Below are 18,947 nucleotides of genomic sequence, written 5' to 3' on the forward strand. Positions count from 1 at the left end.
TAAATCGAATTCAAGTTCAAATTTGAGCTAAAAAATATTAAGTTGGTTAGTTCGTGAGCTGACTCGATTATATATGTATACCTCTCCTCTTATTTGTTCTCCTGCTCTCTCATATCACTTACATGAAACTTTGCTCTCTCATTTCTATCCTTCTCTCTCTTCTCATTTTTTTCTCTCTAATATTTAGCTAAATTTCTCATAATTTTCTTGAGTTTCTCACTGCTGTGAAGTTCTGAGATTCTTGGAGCTGCTTCTGAGGTGAACTCTTTGGAACTCTTGGTAGCTGGTGAATTAAGGGAGAAACTTAAAAGAACTTTGTGATCTTTTGGAGAATTTTCGTGGGTTTGTTGATGAATTTTTGTGGGTTTATGAGTTTGAGTTGAGTGATAGTGTTTTGGTGGCTTTGACTGGAATTTTTTTTGGCTTTTGCAGTTTTTGCTCATGTTTTGAGTGTTTTCTTGGTGAGGGGTTTTTGGATGATAGATCTGTGTTAACGAGTAGGGTGTAGAAATGGCTGCTTCAGAGGTGCCGATCAAGGGATATACTGAGCCAAGTGATGGCCTAAGAGGGCTACCAGAAGTGGCTAAAAGTGTTTCCGGTGCCGTAAAAGGTAATTCATGAGGTTTTGCTCTCATTTCTGGCATGAGTTTTCATTTTTCTAAGTCATTTTTGGGTCTAATTCTTATGGATTCTGATTTTGGATTGTTTTACTGTGTCAGTTGATGCTGAGACGGCTCTGTATACGGAGCTTTGGCGGGCATGTGCTGGACTGTTGGTGACAGTGCCTCGTGAGAAAGAGCTTGTGTACTATTTTCCTCAATGCCACATAGAACATGTTTTCTTAATTACTTTTTTTTATTCAAATGCTTTATCGTTAATGTTCATTTTCAGATTCATGCAACTTTTTTTTAGGTTTGATGTGTGCACGGATTCAAGCCCACGTAAGGACCCAGTTCGAGTGCCATTGGGGCCAGTTACACGTGCACGTGCTAAACGATTCGAAGAATCACTCCAAACACTTGTTCGAAGTGTTCAGGACCAACATGAGATTCATAGGAACATTGAAGGCTTGGACGTGGCGGGCCAAGGCATCTAAACATTGCTCCAAACCCATGAAGAGCCAAGTGGAGACCACGACTCCTCTAAGTAGAGTCGGCCAACTGTTAGGCCTTTTTAGTTGCGAGTCGTTAGTCGTCAAGTCATTGTTTAGATTAGTTACTAGTTGTTACATTGTTGAGTCATGGATTCGGCCCACCTATGTCCAAGGATGGACGAACCCTTTCCTTTCCCTAGCCTAAGGGTTTCTTAGTCATTAGTTTATATAAAGGCTCACTTTGTACAAATTCGGGGTTAGACACTTTTATCAACAAAATTTCAGATTTGTTTCTCTTCCTTTATTGAGAGAAATCTGCTCCTTTACTTGCATCGGCAAGGGCTCTTGAGCAATCTCATGATCGTTCTTGATTGTTCGTCCGACCTATCCATTTGAGTATTCACCTCAATTGGAGTCGTCGTTCTATCACCTCAATCAAGTCGTGTCATCCGTCTTGGTTTTAGGTCCCGCAATCCAGATGTTGGATAATCTCGCTAGATCCTTGGACAAACGTGCTATGTGTCTCGGAACGTGTTGACCGAGGACCGTATCAGTTAGCTTTAGAGCCTAGGTTGAGGTATCTTCCGCTATATCCGTGTTTCTCGTTATTGTGTCATTTAGGGTTTTTGTTTCCGCTGCCGTGTGTTAAAAAAACAAAAAAATCTGTCCGCACCTTTGTGTCTTTTGTTGCGTCAATTTCTGGTCATTGTTGTGTTGAGTCATTTGTTACAAATCTGTCCGAAGTACTTGTTGCTTCATTGTCGTTAAATTCTGTTCGGTGTTTGTGTCTTGTTTTCTGGGATATTCTGTCCAATTCGTGCGTCGTTTGTTGTTCACAACTCCATCCGTGAGTGTGTTGTTCGTTTAGTTTCCTTCGGTCCGAGTCTTGCTCTTTTATTTTCGTGTCTAATCTGCCATGGTTTGTGTGCGCTTGGAACGTATAAAATTCTGGTTGGAGTTTACAAACCTATCTTGATTAGTTGGTCGTCGCTTGGGCAGCAAGAAAATTAACTCTTGTGGCAGCTAGGGTTCTTTCCGCTCTAGGTTTCTTTAGTTAAAACCTGTCCAAGTTTGTTCGTTGGTCATCCAAGTTGTTTTACTTATTTTTCAAATCTGATTTTTGGTAAAACTTGTTGGTAATTGTGAATCTTGAAGAGAACCTACAAGAATCTAGGATTTCTTGAATTTCTTGATCACAATCTTGAAGTGCTTGAAAATTACCTTGGAAGTTCTTGAAGGATATTAAAGTTTGGTTGACTTTGGGGTGAATTAAGGGCTGACCAGATTCTGGAGTTTGATTGTTTCGGCCAAGGGTGTGTGTTATTCGTTTAAGTCAAAAAAAAAAAAGAAACAAAAGAAAAGAAAGGAGAAAGAAAACTCGGTTGGCAAGAAACAAAGAAAACAAGAAAGAAAGTGAATTTTTATTGCCAAAACAGTCCGCATACATCTTGTCCCTAACTAAAACAGAAAATTAAAACAAAGGGAAAGAATCAAAAGTTTTGATCCACCACTTCTTGGAATTCTTGAATATCTTGTTCCTTGGAAATTTGTTTCATCCTCCTAGAGTACATCTTCTTGTATTCTCTAGCGGTGGTGAAGGGTTTCCTTGGAGTTGGTGTGAATTTCTTGGGAACATCTTGGGTAACCCGTTGGGAGGGAGCTCGAGGAGGGTTGTTGGCATCACTTGGTTGAGCATCCATTGTCTTGAACCAAAAAACAAAATCTGCCTTGCTACTTGTCAAAAAAAAAGAGGAAGTCCGAATTGATCTTGTTGTTTACAAGTGAAGGTCATGTGGAAGGTGGTTTTAATAGCCTTCCAACCGACTAGGGTGAGAGTTTTGGGAAAAGAGGACCGAAATCTGTTTGTAATCCTATTTGGAAAAGAATTTGGGAAGTTTCTAAAAGTTATCCAAGAGGGAAAAGGTTTTCTAAAGATTTCCAAAACTAACTTGTTTCCAAAATCATTTAGGAAACTAAGTAGGTAGTTTGGGTAACTCTTCTATTTCCACTTGGACACACTCCTACATTCTAGGAAGCTAGGGTTTTGCTCGATTCCTTTCACACTAGCACACCTTTCATTCCTGTTCGCCATTAGTAGCTGCCAAATTCGAGCATTCTTAATTCCCTTTTGCATTCCATTTGTGTCTTGTTTCTGTGATTACTCTTGTGGAAAGTTTGGGTGATATTTGTTGGACTTTGTGCGGTATTTCTCAACTACCTAATCCGACAAGTAAAGGAATTTGGTAAGATCATTAGAGTGCTTTGAGTGAAAAAATATGAGGGTGAGTGATACACTAAGGGAGTGAAGTAAAGTTATACTTGTGTTATTTCCTTTTGTTTCTAACCTTTTTGTAGGCCACACGAGAGGCATGGAGCAAGCTCATCCAAGCCCCAACTATACCTTGATGTTCAATGCCATGAAGGCTGAGCTCTAACGGATTAGCGATCGACAAATAGAGGAAATGCACAGTCGTCTTGATGAAATCACCAAGAGTCTTCCGAGAGGTTCCCGTTCTAGATCCCACAACCGAAGTAGCCATGGTACCAAGGGAGGAAATATGACGATTACTAGGCCAGTTGATGAGAATATAAAGATCAAGGCCCATTCAAGCACATGGGGAATTGGGAGATTCAAGTGAAGACTAGTTGATTGCACGAATGCTTGAGTTTAGTAGGATTATTTGATTTTCCTCGTTGATTTTGGGTTATTTCTCGCTTTAGAAAGTCTAGGTAATTAAGCTAGTTTAATTGCGGCCCATTTGTTAGTAAGTAAGGCCAAAATCTTTCTTAAGTATGTAGGGTAGTTTGGTCAACTTTTGGATTAGGGTTAATGCTTGTAAGGGCTATAAATAGCCCCACTTCCTCTTTGTTTCAGATCAATTTTTGGCTATTAAATACAATTAGTGAGTTTTCACTTTCTCTTTGGCAAGAGAGTTTTCTTTGAATACTTGCGAATCTTCTCAAGTTATTCACCTGAATTTATCAATCGAGTATCTCCTTGATTGTGGCGTTCTACTACCTCCAATTTGGTTCGTTAATTCGAGTAGTGACGGGTTGAAATAATATCAAAATTGTTCGTGACTTCTAGGGATTAGTTGGGTCAAATTTCCGCAGCCTAAGCCATGGTGTTTTGGTTGTCTAGATCGGGGTTTCACATCACCAGTGAGGATGAGGAAAGGGCCGAGAGGCCAAGGAGGGGTACACCTAAGAGTGAGAGTAAGGGACTTAAGATCCAAGTTCCCACGTTCCAAGACAAAAGTGACCTTGAGGCTTACTTGGAATAGGAAGGTCGCATTGAGATGGTCTTCGACTGCTATGATTATAGCTAGGAACAAAAGGTGAAGGTTGCCACTGTTGAATTCACCGATTATGCCCTAGTTTTGTGGGACCAATTAAGGACTAATAGAAGGAGAATGGGAGAACCACGAGTCCGGACTTGGCGAGAACTCAAGGCATTAATGAGCAAGAGATTTGTTCCTAACTACTACAACTGCGATCTCCACTCTAAGCTTCAAACCCTCATTCAAGACAATATGAGTGTGGATGACTACTACAAGGAGATCAAAATGGCCATGATGAGGGCGAACATTCAAGAAGATAGTGAGGCTATAATGACAAGGTTCCTTAGAGGTCTCAATCTTGACCTTCAAGAAGCCTTGGAGCTCTAACATTGCTTGGACATGCATGACCTTCTTGAGCTAGCCATCAAGGCCGAGAGGGGAAAGAAGTTGAGGCGAGGAGGCCGAACCTTCCAAGCTTCCAACTCGACTTCATGGAGAGGAAACCAACCAAGGAGAACCGCCCATGAAGTTGAAAACTCGGCTACACCCATCTCTTCTAGCCGAATTCCAGGTAGTACTCCTAGCCAAAATTCCTATTTTACCCCTAACAAAATTGTTGATGCATCCAAGTCCACTTCTAAGACTCCTCATGAGACTCCTAAGATTAGGAGTAGAGATATCAAATGCTTCAAATATCAAAGGTTTGGACATATCCAGTTCCAATGTCCCAACCAAAGGGTCATGTTAGTCATTCACAATGGGAAAATTGTGTCCGATGATGATGATTGTGAGGAGATGCCTGGACTGATCAAGGGTGATTGTTTGGAGGATGACTTGGCTGAGGAAGAGTGCTCTCTTACTCAAGGAGAAATAGGTTGTTTGGTGGTACGACGAGTGCTAACCGCTTGCGTCAAAGAGGACGAGCAATTACAAAGAGAGAACTTATTTTAGACTCGATGTAAAGTAAGTGATAAGGTGTGTAGACTCATCATCGATGGTGGGAGTTGCACCAATATGGCAAGCTTACTAAGAGTTGAAAGTTTGGGCCTTCCTACAACTAAACATCCATACCCATACCGCCTCCAATGGCTAAGTGAAGAAAGTGAGGTGCGTGTCCATAAACAGGTACGTATTCCTTTTTTAATTGGCAACTACATTGATGAAATTGTATGTGATGTTGTTCCTATGCATGCGACGTATGTCATCTTAGGAAGATCTTGATAATTTGATAAACGTATCGTATTTGATGGTAGGGCAAATAAGTACACTCTTTTGCACGATGGTAAATGCATGGTTCTAACACCATTCACACCTGCACAAGTTTATGAGAATCAACATAAACTGCAAAGAGAGTGTAACTTAGACCGTCAAAAGAGGAAACAAAGGACGGTCGACCCTAGAAATTGCTCCACTTTCACAAATAAACAATCAACCAAGGGTCAAGTGAGCACACCTAGTGTACCACATGATCATGTATTGACTAAACCCAACACTAGGAAGCAAAACATGATAATTAAGGCTAAGGATATGCGAAAACTTGTAAATGCTGATCAGCATGTATTACTCATGATTTGTAAACATGTGGTACTGAATGTTGATAAGCTCGGTAAGGCATTGCCTTCGAGTGTGGTTGCTTTTTTGCAGGAATTCGAGGACGTGTTTCCTGATGAGATCCCTGATGGTTTACCACCTATTTGAGGGATCGAGCACCAGATAGACCTAATTCCTGGAGTCTCTCACTACCCAACAAACCTGCTTATCGCATGGGTCTTGAAGAAACAAAGGAGTTTCAAAGGCAAGTTGATGGCCTATTAGGTAAGGATTGGGTAAATAAAAGTCTGAGTTCTTGCATTGTGCCTGTGATACTTGTCCCCAAAAAGGATGGTACTTGGCGCATGTGCACAGACTGTAGAACTGTTAATGCTATCACTGTTAAATATCATCCCATTCTTAGATTAGATGATATGCTTGATGAACTTGACGGTGCTATTATTTTTGCTAAATTGATTTGAGAAGTGGGTATCATCAAATTAGAATCAAAGAAGGTGATGAATGGAAAACAACTTTTAAAACAAAATATGGCCTTTATGACTGGTTAGTCATGCCCTTCGGGTTGACTAATACCCCTAGTATCTTCATGAGATTAATGAACCATATTTTGAGGTAATTCATTGCGAAGTTTGTGGTTGTTTACTTTGATGACATTTTGATTTACAATCGCAACATGCATGAATACATGGAGCATTTGAGATTGGTTCTTAATACATTTCGAAAGGCGTGTCTATAGGCTAACCTTAAGAAGTGCACTTTTTTGTACTAATGAGCTTGTGTTTTTAGGGTATGTTGTGAGTTCGCAGGGTATCAAAATAGACGAGTCCAAGATTGAGACCATCAAGCAATGGCCGACACCGAAATCCGTCCCTGAGGTGCGCAATTTCCATGGATTGACGGGCTTTTACCGGCGTTTCATCAAGGACTTTAGCACCATTGCCGCCCCATTGACCGCCATGACATTCCATTGGGGAGAGACCTAAGAACAAGCATTTCTTACCCTTAAGGACAAACTCACACATGCACATGTTTTAGTATTACCAAATTTTAATAAGACTGTTGAGATTGAGTATGATGCTTCTGGTGTAGGAATTGGAGTTGTTCTCATGCAAGACAAGAGGCCTTGCGTATTCTTTAGCGAGAAATTGGGAAGTGCTGTCTTGAACTACCCCACGTATGATAAGGAGTTGTACGCACTAGAGAGAGCATTGGAGACATGGCAACACTAACTCCGTCCAAGGGAGTTCGTGATACACACTGATCAAGTATCTTTGAAGTTTCTCAAGGAACAGTCGAAATTGAGCAAGAAACATCCCAAATAGGTAAGTTTCATTGACACCTTCCCCTATGTCATTAAGTACAAAATTGGCAAAATGAATGTAGTAACTGATGCACTATTTCGTAGACATTTCTTGCTTGTTTTTCTTGATGCTAAGTTGTTAGGTTTTGAGATGATTAAGGAACTGTATGCACATGATCTTGATTTTGGTGATATATATGCTTCCTGTACTAAGAGTCCGCATGAAAAATACTTCTTGTATGATGAATTTCTGTTCTATGTGAATAAATTGTGTATGCCTAATTTTTCTATTCGTGATCTTTTGGTTCTAGAGGCACATAGCGGTGGTCTCATGGGACATTTTGGCATTGTTAAGACATTAGTAATGTTGCAAGAACACTTTTACTAGCCTCATATGTATAGGGATATTGAACGCATGGTTGGTAGATGTGCCACTTGCCACAAATCCAAGTCTAAAATAAATTCATATGGCTTGTATAAGCCATTGCCCATTCCACATTATCCTTGGGTAGACTTGTCTATGGACTTTGTTTTGGGACTATCTAAGCCACCAAGGGGTAATGATTCCATTTACATGGTAGTTGATAGATTTTCTAAGATGGCTCATTTCATCCCTTGTTACAAAACTGATGATGCATCTCATATTGCTAATTTATTCTTTAAAGAAATTGTTCGTTTGCATGGTATGGTTCAAACCATTATTAGTGATAGAAATGTGAAGTTTATGAGTTATTTTTGGAAGACTTTGTGGTCCAAACTTGGCACTAGATTGTTATTTTTGACCACAAGTCATCTCCAAAGCAATGGACAAACTGATGTTGTCAATCGCACACTTGGTACTTTACTCAGGGTTTTAATTAAAAAGAATCTTAAATCTTGGGAAGAGTGTTTACCACATGTTGAATTTGCTTATAATAGAATTGTTCATAGTGCAATACATTACTCACCATTTGAAATTGTTTATGGTTTTAACCCTCTGACCCTCTTGATTTAACATCCTTACCTTCCTCTGAGCACATGAGCTTAGATGGAAAAAAGAAAGCTGATTTTGTGCTCAGATTGCATGAAGCTGTTCGGGCCAATATTGAGAAGCATACGCAGCAATACATCTAGCAAACTAACAAGCACCGTCGCAAGATGACATTTGAACCTGGAGATTGGGTTTGGCTGCACTTGAGGAAGGAAAGATTTCCTAAGCAATGCCAGAGCAAGCTGTTCCCAAGGGGTGATGGACCCTTTCGTGTACTCCAACGAATCAATGAGAATGCTTACAAATTGGAGCTACCTAGGGAGTACAATGTTAGCGCAACCTTTAATGTCGCGAATTTGAACCCGTTCCTTGGGGAAGATAATCCAGATTTGAGAATAAATCCTTGTCAAGTGGAGGGAACTGATGTGTGCACGGACCCAGTTCGAGTGCTATTGGGGCCAGTTACACTTGCATGGGCTAAACGATTCAAAGAATCACTCCAAACCCTTGTTCAAAGTGTCCAGGACCAGCATGGGATTCATAGGAACACTGAAAGCTTGGACGTGGCCGGCCAAGGCCTTAAAGAGGAGCAACAATGCCACAACGCAAAGCAAATGATTTATTGTATAAAAATTGATTCAAATTGGGGCAATTTTGAAAAGATTTTTGCAGGTGAGTATTCAAGAATTTTTTCGTGCAATAACGTGTTTTTTATCACAGTTAGCATCGAGTATTAACTCACTAACGTGTGTTTTAATTTTTTCATATCCGTTAGTATCGGGTCCAACCCACTAACGTGTCTTTTATCACTGTTAGCATCGAGTATTAACTCACTAACGTGTGTTTTAATTTTTTCATATCCGTTAGTATCGGGTCCAACCCACTAACGTGTCTTTTATCACTGTTAGCATCGAGTATTGACTCACTAACGTGTGTTTTAATTTTTATCACCGTTAGCATCGGGTCCAACCCACTAACGTGTCTTTTATCCGTTAGCATTAAGTATTGACTCTCTAACGTGTGTTTTATTTTTTCATATCCATTAGCATCGGGTCCAACCTACTAACGTGTCTTTTATCACCGTTAGTATCGAGTACTAACTCACTAATGTGTGTTTTAATTTTCATCACCGTTAGCATCGGGTCCAATCCACTAACCTGTCTTTTATTACCATTAGCATCGAGTATTGACTCACTAACGTGTGTTTTAATTTTTTTCATATCCGTTAGCATCGGATCCAACCCACTAACGTATCTTTTATCACCGTTAGCATCGAGTACTGAATCACTAACATGTGTTTTAATTTTCATCACCGTTAGCATCGGGTCCAACCCACTAACGTGTCTTTTATCACCGTTAGCATCGAGTATTGACTCACTAACGTGTGTTTTATTTTTTTCATATCCGTTAGCATTGGGTTTAACTCACTAACGTGTCTTTTATCACCGTTAGTATCGAGTTGATCTCACTAACGTGTATTTTAACTTTCATATCTCCGTTAGCATTGGGTCCAACCCACTAACGTGACCTTTGTATATCACGTTGGGATCGGATTTTATCCCACCAACCTTGACAGGTTTGGGTTGTATCCCACTGACCGTTTTTATCATCTTGAATTTGGAATGTCGGCAAGGTATCCCACTGACCGTTTTCATTGTTGGGCTTGGGTCTTATCCCATTAACCTTGGCAGGATCGGGTTTTATCCCGCTGACCTTTTTCATGTTTCAGTTTGAGGCAGAATAAATACAGGTAAGTATTTGAAATCTACGTCTTTATCTCGAGTTTTTTAGATTTATTTATCATTATTTTAGTTTTTATTTGTTATTGATAATCAACTATTTTTACTTATTAATCTCATGATTTTATTTTAGACATTTCTTTAGCATTTTAGATGCCAAATTTTTATTTGTATTTTTAGCTTTATTTGTTATTATTTTCATTTTTATTGATTCAATGTATTTATTATTCAAAATTATTGGTGGCTTAATTTTTATTTTAAGACATTTTTAGTATTAAAATTTATCAAAAAAAAAAGAAGAAAAGGGAAAATTGTTCCAAAAAATACGCTTTCATTCTCTTAAATTCAATTTATCTAAGTTAAGTGAAAATTAGTATAAAATAAAAAGGCAAAATCATCGATCAAAATCAACAATTTTTTAGCATTTCATTTGATTTGATTAATCTTGTTTTATTTTTATTTTTTTATTGTTAAAATTACTTCATTATTTGTTGTTAAAAAAAAGAAGAGGAGAAAGCAAGCTCACGCATGTGTGAGCTACACACGATCCAAGCCCTTCCTCAGCTTCATATCAGAAGCTAGTTACGCGTAGTACAAAAAAACTGGCAGCTGGCTTCTTCTTTCCATTTCATTCGTTCCTCCAAAAGATTCTCAGTACAAGTCCAGCTCACTCCATTCATGAGCGGGATCAAAGGGGCAAGAGCAGGCCACATAAACCCATTTTGGGGTTTGAGATCTCAGCCTTCCATCGTAGGTTTAGGTTTTGGGTTCCTTTAAATGCTTGAAAACACAGCTAGCAAAAGGAGTAGGGTGTAACGGCTGAGAGAGAAAAAAAAGAGTAGATATGGAGTGACGGCTGAAGTTAGAGAGAAAGTGAGGAGGGAAAAAGCTGAGAGAAAAGAACCGAGAGAGGAGAGCTACGGTGAAGAAAGAAAAAAAACCAGAAAAGAAGAGAGAAAAAGGCTTCGGCAAAGAAAAAGAAAGCCAAGGAAGCTACGGGCTGGCTGGGAGAGCAAGAGGGAGCTGGAAAAAGAGAGCTTCGGCCGTGAGCTTGAGGAGGAAACCAAGAGAGGGAAGATTGAGACTGGAGGGCAGCTGAAGGTTGCGAGGGAGCAAGGGAATAGAAGAGAAAGTAAAGGGGGCGGCGGACGGGCTGAACAGAAAGAAAAGAAACAAGGAAGGAGAAAAGGGAGGAAACAGCATCGGAAAGGCGTAGTTTTGGCGTCAACTTAGTCGGCTTCCAGTTTTGTCCTTTTTTTCGGTAAAAGCTCTTACCTTTTCCTGGCGTTTATACCTTGATACTAAGATGTTGTTTCTGGTTTCTGTTTTGGGTGAGAGGAACCTCGTCAGTTGTTTGAAGTATGTGAATATACCCTCCAATATCCTATGGTTTGCTGTTTGATGTTATTTTTGCGTTGGTTTATGGTTTACAGTCCCAAGTTGTTGCCTTTTTGCTATTTATTTGCTCACTTTTTGTCTGTCCGATGGTTTTTCTCTTTGTTTTCCATATTGCCTAATGGTTACTTGCTGTTCGCTTTACTTAGAATCCACTGGTTCTTCCTAAGAAGCCAGATTTCGACCCCATCATACCTTAAATCTCCTCTGTTTCATTTTAGTAGTCGGTTCATGGTGGTTTTATGGAGTCGAAAGAGCATTAGACTCCAGTTTATCTGCTGAATGTGTTGTCTTGCCTATGTAGGTTGTGACGTCGAGCATGTTTGCATTTTCTGTTGGGTTCCTGTAACCTGTTTTCTTTGACTGAAAGGTGTAGATTTTGCTAATGTTTGTTAATTCGATTTGTTAAAGGACTAGAAAGTTTAGTGCTTGATGTTTTTGGGTGGCCTGAACGAAACAAAGTTAGCACCCAATGATTCTGATTTCATGTTTTCTTTTGTTGTGGCATGTTTTTCTCTTTTGACAAATCAAGAATCTTGTCCAGATTATGCTAACTAAGTGGGTTAACACCTAAGGATTTATGCTAAAAAGTATGAAGAATGCTGAATGATCTTGTTGCCTGGGTTTACATTGCGTCGGGCTGAGTCTTGTGCATAAAAATTTGCTGCAACAAGCTCGAGGCTCTCGGCTTGTTGCAGCAGTACATGCGGACAGTCTTTCCTTCCCTTTGGTTGCTGATGTTTTGATTGTTTGAAGTGTTGATTTGTTAGCTATTTGATTGGGATACCGTTGTGCATGTGTGCCATGAGGTGAAGTATTGATTTGGAGTAGAATTCAGCTGCAACACGGCACTTGTTTGTTGTAGCAATAGGCTGCGATTCAGCTGAAGTTAGCAACTTGTGTTTGCTAGTTGCTTCAGCTGAAGTCAGTAGCTCAGAATGTTTTTGTCTGAACATATACAAACCCTCCCATTTCCTCTCACTTTGAGTTCAATGTTTGAGTGTAAGTATACTTGCAGTGTTAGGGAGGGTAGTGTTTGACAGTTCTCCCTTTTCTTATCATTTCACTCCTATAATCTGTTTCTCCTCCTTTAAGAGTGGCGAACCTGTTCAATTTCTTATGTTTAGCCGTGAGAATGAGTGATGTTTACATGGGTTAATTTTCAAACAAAGCATTGATTTCTTTCAGTTTCATGGTATGGCAACTGCCATTTATACAGAAAGTATGTTTTGCTCTTGCCGTACCTAATGAAAACCCATGAAGTTACAAACAAGCTTCATGCTTTCTTTTGTTCTTCTACAACCAGGTGGATTTGGTTTTATTACCTTATTTGCTAGTTAATCTGATGTTTGAAAGAGGTAATTGAATGATTGATAGTGAGCTCGTTTGTTTTGGTCCAAACTATAGATGTCTTGGTGCGAATGCCACGCGAGTTGAAGCTGCAAAATTTGCAGCAGAACAAAAAGCTGCTGCATTCTCTTTGCTGTTTCCTTCTCCGCGACTGCTCACCAAGTTTGGCACCCAATTTGCTTGTTGATCTTATGTTGGAAAGAGGAATTGGATAAGTGGTGTTGAGTTTGCATGTTTGGAGTCTAAAAAATACTTGAATTAGGATCAAATATCTGTTGGAAATGAATGTCAGGTTGCCGAACCATTTTCTTTGCATGAATGTTTTCTTCCAGAATTTTGCATGATATCTTTCTAAGTCTCTTTTGTTTGTTTGGATTGCGATAGTTATGTAGTTTTGCTTAGTGTAAAGTTGTGGTGATAAGTTGAAAAATATCTAATCAAAGTTGTGTATTTGAATTGGAAATCTGAAGTTTGAAAACAAAATGCAGCTGGCCTCATTTTCGGTAATAGAAAGTAGTTGCAGAAGCTTGTTTCATTCGTGGTTTGTATGAAAGTTGCATGGAAAATGTTCCAAAAATTGCACTTTAACCCCTTAATTTGTGTTTAATGCTACTATGGCCCATAAGATTGAAAAGATTAATCAAATTTATCCCTTTAACACGTTATTTTTCCTTGGTATGCTTTCATGTGAATTGTGGACAGATTTTTCATGAATTTTAGGATGAAATAGGGAAAGTTTAATAATTTTTGAAGAATTTATAGTTTTGATTTCCATTTGATTAACGTTTTAGCTAATTTTGTCGTTTAATCCTAATAAATTGGTTTCCAATCATCTTTTGTGAAATTTTAAACATGAGATTTTGATAGGTCCCATCTTAAGCCATTAATTTTAGTATTTCATTTTAGACCCTTAAAATTTTTTAATTATTTTAATTAAGTCCTTGTTTGCTTTAATTTCTTGAACATGGATGGTTTATTTTATGTGAATACCTTAAGTGATTCCATTTCGTGTTTAATTTTCATTTCATGTTTAATCGTTATTTCATGTAATTAATTGTTAATTAAAGTGATGCCTTGACCCTTTCTTTGTTTTTGGAGGGTAAATAAGTAATTTCGTTTCATTAGGGCACCAACTCAAGGGAGGTACACTCTATCCCTTATTTTTACTTTATTTGACCATATGTACACTTATGTGACTTTATGTGTCTAGTTGCATGCCTTTTGAATATTTTTATTTCATTTATTTATCTGCTTTATTTGTTTCAATTTCGAATATTTATTTTAGTTTAATTTTAATTATTTGAAAGGCATTTAAATGCCAAATTGTAATAGTTAGGATTCAAGATCTATATTTAGATAGGATATGTAATAGTTAGGAGTTTATTTATTTATTTTTTATTCCTCCCCCCTTAGATTGTAGTTAGGGCCCCCCTAATGTAATAGTTAGGGCTTTATTTGTTTTATTTTTTTTTGTATGTTTTGCATGCTTACGTGCTATGTGTTACCGTTTTTTTAGGGTCTTGCATCTAGATATCATGATTATGTGTTGTGTTTATGTGATATTATGTGTTTACATGTTTTCATTAAGTTTACATGATTGAGTTAGTTATAATTAATGTGTGACTTGTTATCACGCTAGTCCAACGCTAGTTGTGATCCATTTCTCGAATCCACACTAGTCCAACGCTAGTGAGAATTTGTAGACATGGGCTAGTCCAACGCCAGACCCTTATGAGCCCTTCGAGCGTTAGATCATGATTGTGTGATAAAATCACTTCATCTCATACATGTTTCACTTTCTAGGGTCTTTTATCATTTTGTGTGACATCCCCCTAACATGTATATCCCTTATTCCATGTTCCCCCTTTTATATGTATATCCCTTATCCTATATTTCCCTTATATATTCATTCCCATTTTTGCATGAAAACATGACATTAGACTTGCATTTCATATAGGAAAAATTAGAGATAGGTTAGTACATATGCTTAATTAGATTAGGAAAAACCCCTTGAGTATGGGATATGGACGAGTTTGGCTTTCTAACCTTAGCACGCTCTTATTCCCTCTATTAAAGTGAAAATTAAGTCACAAACATTAGTCCCCTGTACCCGACATGATGCATTCCTTTAGGTCATGTATATTTGTATTTATATAATTATTTTATTTCTTTTCTTTTCTTAGAGTCTCATATTTTTGTATTATTCGTGACCTCTCCAAAGGTCACTATTGGGCATCACAATTAATGTGATTTGCACCAATTGAGTTTTGAAGAGAAATTCCGACCCTTCGACACCCTCCTAGGTCTGGGGTTTGCATTTATATAGTACATCCAAATGTGATAAATTCTTAGGTTAAAATAAGAAAATCTTTGATCAAATCATGCAACTAGCCTTGGCTAGGTTGAAAGGGTGCCACAGATTTTTTATCCTTGCCTCCCCTTTCTTCAAATGTGACTCCCGAACCTTTTTCTTTGATTTACGTAGACTAGGAGTCGTTTAAAAAGGGTTTTCCTATTTTTTCTTTGAAAAATTCATTTTTAGGTGACTTAGTATACCTTAACTCAATACCAAGTGGCGACTCCGATTTTTATTCAAAAACCCTTTTTAAACTATTATTCTGGGTCCAAATCGTCACACTTTCAAACCCCATTTTAGGCCATTTTCATTTTCTTTATTTATTTGTCACTAATCATTTAACTCACATTTTCACTCAAATAAATCAAAATCCCATTTTCTCTAAAAATGTTATTTTTCTTATAAAAATGGGGTGCGACAAAGTGGAGACCACGACTCCTCTAAGTAGAGTCGGCCAACTGTTAGGTCTTTTTAGTTGCTAGTCGTGAGTCGTCAAGTCATTGTTTAGATTAGTTACTAGTTGTTGCATTGTTGAGTCATGGATTCGGCCCACCTATGTCCAAGGATGGCCGAACCCTTTCCTTTCCCTAGCCTTAGGGTTTTTTAGTCATTAGTCTATATAAAGGCTCACTTTGTACGAATTTGAGGTTAGACACTTTTATCAATAAAATTTCAGATTTGTTTCTCATCCTTTATTGAGAGAAATCGGCTCCTTTACTTGCATCGGCAAGGGTTCTTGAGCAATCTCGTGATCGTTCTTGATTGTTCATCCGACCTATCCACTTGAGTACTCACCTTGATTGGAGTCGTCGTTCTATCACCTCAATCAAGTCGTGTCGTCCGTCTTGGTTTTAGGTCCCGCAATCCAAACGTTGGACACCTCGCTAGATCCTTGGGCAAACGTGCTACGTGTCTTGGAACGTGTTGACCGAGGAGCATATTAGGGTTTCTTCATTTTTTTTTGTCTTCATGCATTTACATTTATCTGTCTAAATGCTTTATCAGCAATTTTTGTTTTACGATTCATACAAAATTTTCCTGGGTTTCTTCATTTTTGTGCCTTATCTTCATTTACAAGCCTATTATGCTTCACTGCTTTGAAAGATAGAATTTTTTTTTGTTAAGTTTTGGTAACTTTTTACGTATCATTACTTGGTGTCAGCTCAAAGGGGGGAATATTTTGAAAACTTTATTATCCTTTTTTTTGGGTGAATGTACTGCTGTATATGGAGGCTGACTTGTCATGGGTTTTGTTCCTCTCTTTAGGTTGAAGCGTCAACTAATCAGGTTGCAGGCCAGGCGATGCCTGTTTATAATCTGCCTTGGAAGGTCCTTTGTCGTGTGATTAATGTTCAATTAAAGGTATGCCAAGTTCGACCATCAGGTCATCAACTGTTAATTTTGAGGTTCTACTTTTCCCTTGTGTGTGTGGTTTATAACTGGATGTAAAATGTATGAACATATGCAGGCTGAACCTAACACTAATGAGGTGTTTGCGCTAGTTACTCTGATGCCTGAGCCAGATGTGAGTCTCCATATGGAACTATCGTCATTGCATGTTTACCTTTTCTTGGAATTGGTTATTTGCTTGGAATTTTCAATTTTTTTGATATGGTCAATGGCAGCAAGATGAGAATTCTGTGAAGACAGAGCCAGTGCCAGCCCCTCCGTCGAGGTTCCATGTGCATTCTTTTTGTCAGACTCTTACTGCATCTGGTACAAGTACTGATGGTGGATTTTCAGTGCTGAGACGACATGCTAATGTATGTCTTCCACCACTGGCGAGTGCTTTTACAAGACTTGAAGTGTTTTATTGTTTGTTAGTACTTTCCGGGAATTGGGGGTTGTAATGTGTGTATCTATTTGGTTGTCTATGATAGGACATGTCTCGACAGCCTCTAACGCAAGAACTGGTGGCCAAAGATTTGCATGGAAATGAGTGGTGGTTTAGAGATATCTTTCGTGGTATAATGTAGAAACTTGGCACATTTTGGACTGTACCGTGTTGTATTACATCAGATTAAAAAAAGCAATTTTTGTTAATTTCCAGGTCAACCACGGAGACATCTCCTTCAGAGCGGTTGGAATCATACTGAAATGGAGGGCACCGATAAGATACTGATTTCTGAATCGCGGATATTATCGTATCCATGATGACTCGTTTTGACTCGGCTGATATTCGACGATTCAAATTCGTAATGCATGATATCAGCTAATATATCCAAATTAACTCGGAGTTGATTAAGATATTTTTTAAATTGTGCATTTTTTGGTATTTTTTAAATTTAGTAATTTTTTCAAAATTTTTGAAAACTTTCATGTACTATAATGTATGTATCACCCGATATTCAATTGATATGCCGCAATAGATGTGAAACAACCAAAACCGTGTCGTGATCACGACTCGCGATGGCAAACCATGGTTGGAATGTTTTTATTAGTTCAAAAAGGCTTGTTGCAGGGGATGCCTTCATATTTCTCAGGTTTGCTACTATCCCAAAATTCTTATCGTCCTCTACACATGATTTTTTTTTTCAAATTGATTGATATTGCATATTTAGAGGTGAAAATGGGAGCTCGGTGTTGGGGTGAGACGACCCATGAGACAGCAAGGAAATCCTACATCCTCGGTCATATCCAGTCACAGCATGGATCTTCGCAACGGATCTTCTGTACCATACCCTATCTCACATTCTGTTCCACTCCTTATAATCTTGCCAAGTGTCCCTTGATAAACCAAACCCTCAAACAACCCAACTCGAACCATGTTAAATTGATTAATCGATTAACCGGACAGAAAATTTAATCTCTTTAACCAAAACCAAGTAAAATAAAAACTCTTTAACCACAAAATTGTCATCATCTCCACCGTACCCTCTCGTCATCTCCCAAGAATCACTCACAATTCACCTATAAAATTGTCAGGTGTGGTCATGGGCTGTTGTGGGTAAAGCGTGGAAGGGGGGGTAAGATTGCGTTAAGCAGGTAGTGGAGGAAGCGCATTATATTTGTAAGGGTCAGCAGCCAAACTGCAAAAGGCAAACATTGAAATCAAACCGAGTGCTTGTAAGGAATCCCATATTTTGTACAAAAGAAAGCAGCACAAATCTACGCGACATACACTCATTATACTGTAGCACAGTGGAATATGCACAGGACGAAGCTCACCACCTGTTCATTCAAATGCCTAAACCGATTGCAGCTTTTTCTTTTGTTTTTTCTTTAACAAAAGTTATGCTAGGGACTAATTAGAAGCCAAGTTTTGCATGTAAGCTTATTTTTGAAAAAAAAAATTGTTCTTCTATTTTCAAGAAGAGAAAATAGCAAACATAGTCACAAACTGTTTGAAATTTTCTGTTTTGGTTATTAAATATTTTTATATGGCCAGAATGATCATTTTAGCATAGTGGACCATGCATGTTTTTGGAATCTCTCTGGGGATCTCATGCATATTTGTCTGAGGATCCCGATGGTGTGGATTTCTATCTCTGCTATTGTTTTGTAACTTTATGCATTGAATCATTTTTATCTTTATTTATAATATTACGCTTCATTACTGATTGCTGGATGAATTTGTAATTCAAGGTCAATGTTTAGGAATTGTTCCTTTTGACTCTCGGCTGAGCTTTTATTCATTTTTATTTTAAAGGTCAATGTTTAGGAATTCGTCATTTTTGTCTTGTATAGCATAGTAGATATGTTATTCATTTTAAATTTTTATTTGAATATTTTATTCTTTAGATGACTAAACTACATTAAAGAAATGTTTTTTCAATGATATTTTTAATTTGTGGTTGTCTCTCTTTAATTATATCAGGAATTTGGAATTCCAATAGAAGACATCTACAATAGGCGATATGCTGAAAACATGACACAATTATTGCAAGTAAGTAAATAGTATGCTTTTTGTAG

At 38.2% G+C, this 18,947-nt stretch overlaps 1 pseudogene; it reads left to right on the top strand.

The window, feature by feature from the left end:
- The first annotated feature begins 480 nt into the window (after positions 1–480).
- The window catches only part of LOC113735661 (auxin response factor 2A-like), a 31,311-nt pseudogene continuing 12,844 nt past the window's right edge, over positions 481–18,947 (top strand).

This window comes from Coffea arabica, chromosome 3e (genome assembly GCF_036785885.1).
Source record: "Coffea arabica cultivar ET-39 chromosome 3e, Coffea Arabica ET-39 HiFi, whole genome shotgun sequence".
Classification (NCBI taxonomy): domain Eukaryota; kingdom Viridiplantae; phylum Streptophyta; class Magnoliopsida; order Gentianales; family Rubiaceae; genus Coffea; species Coffea arabica.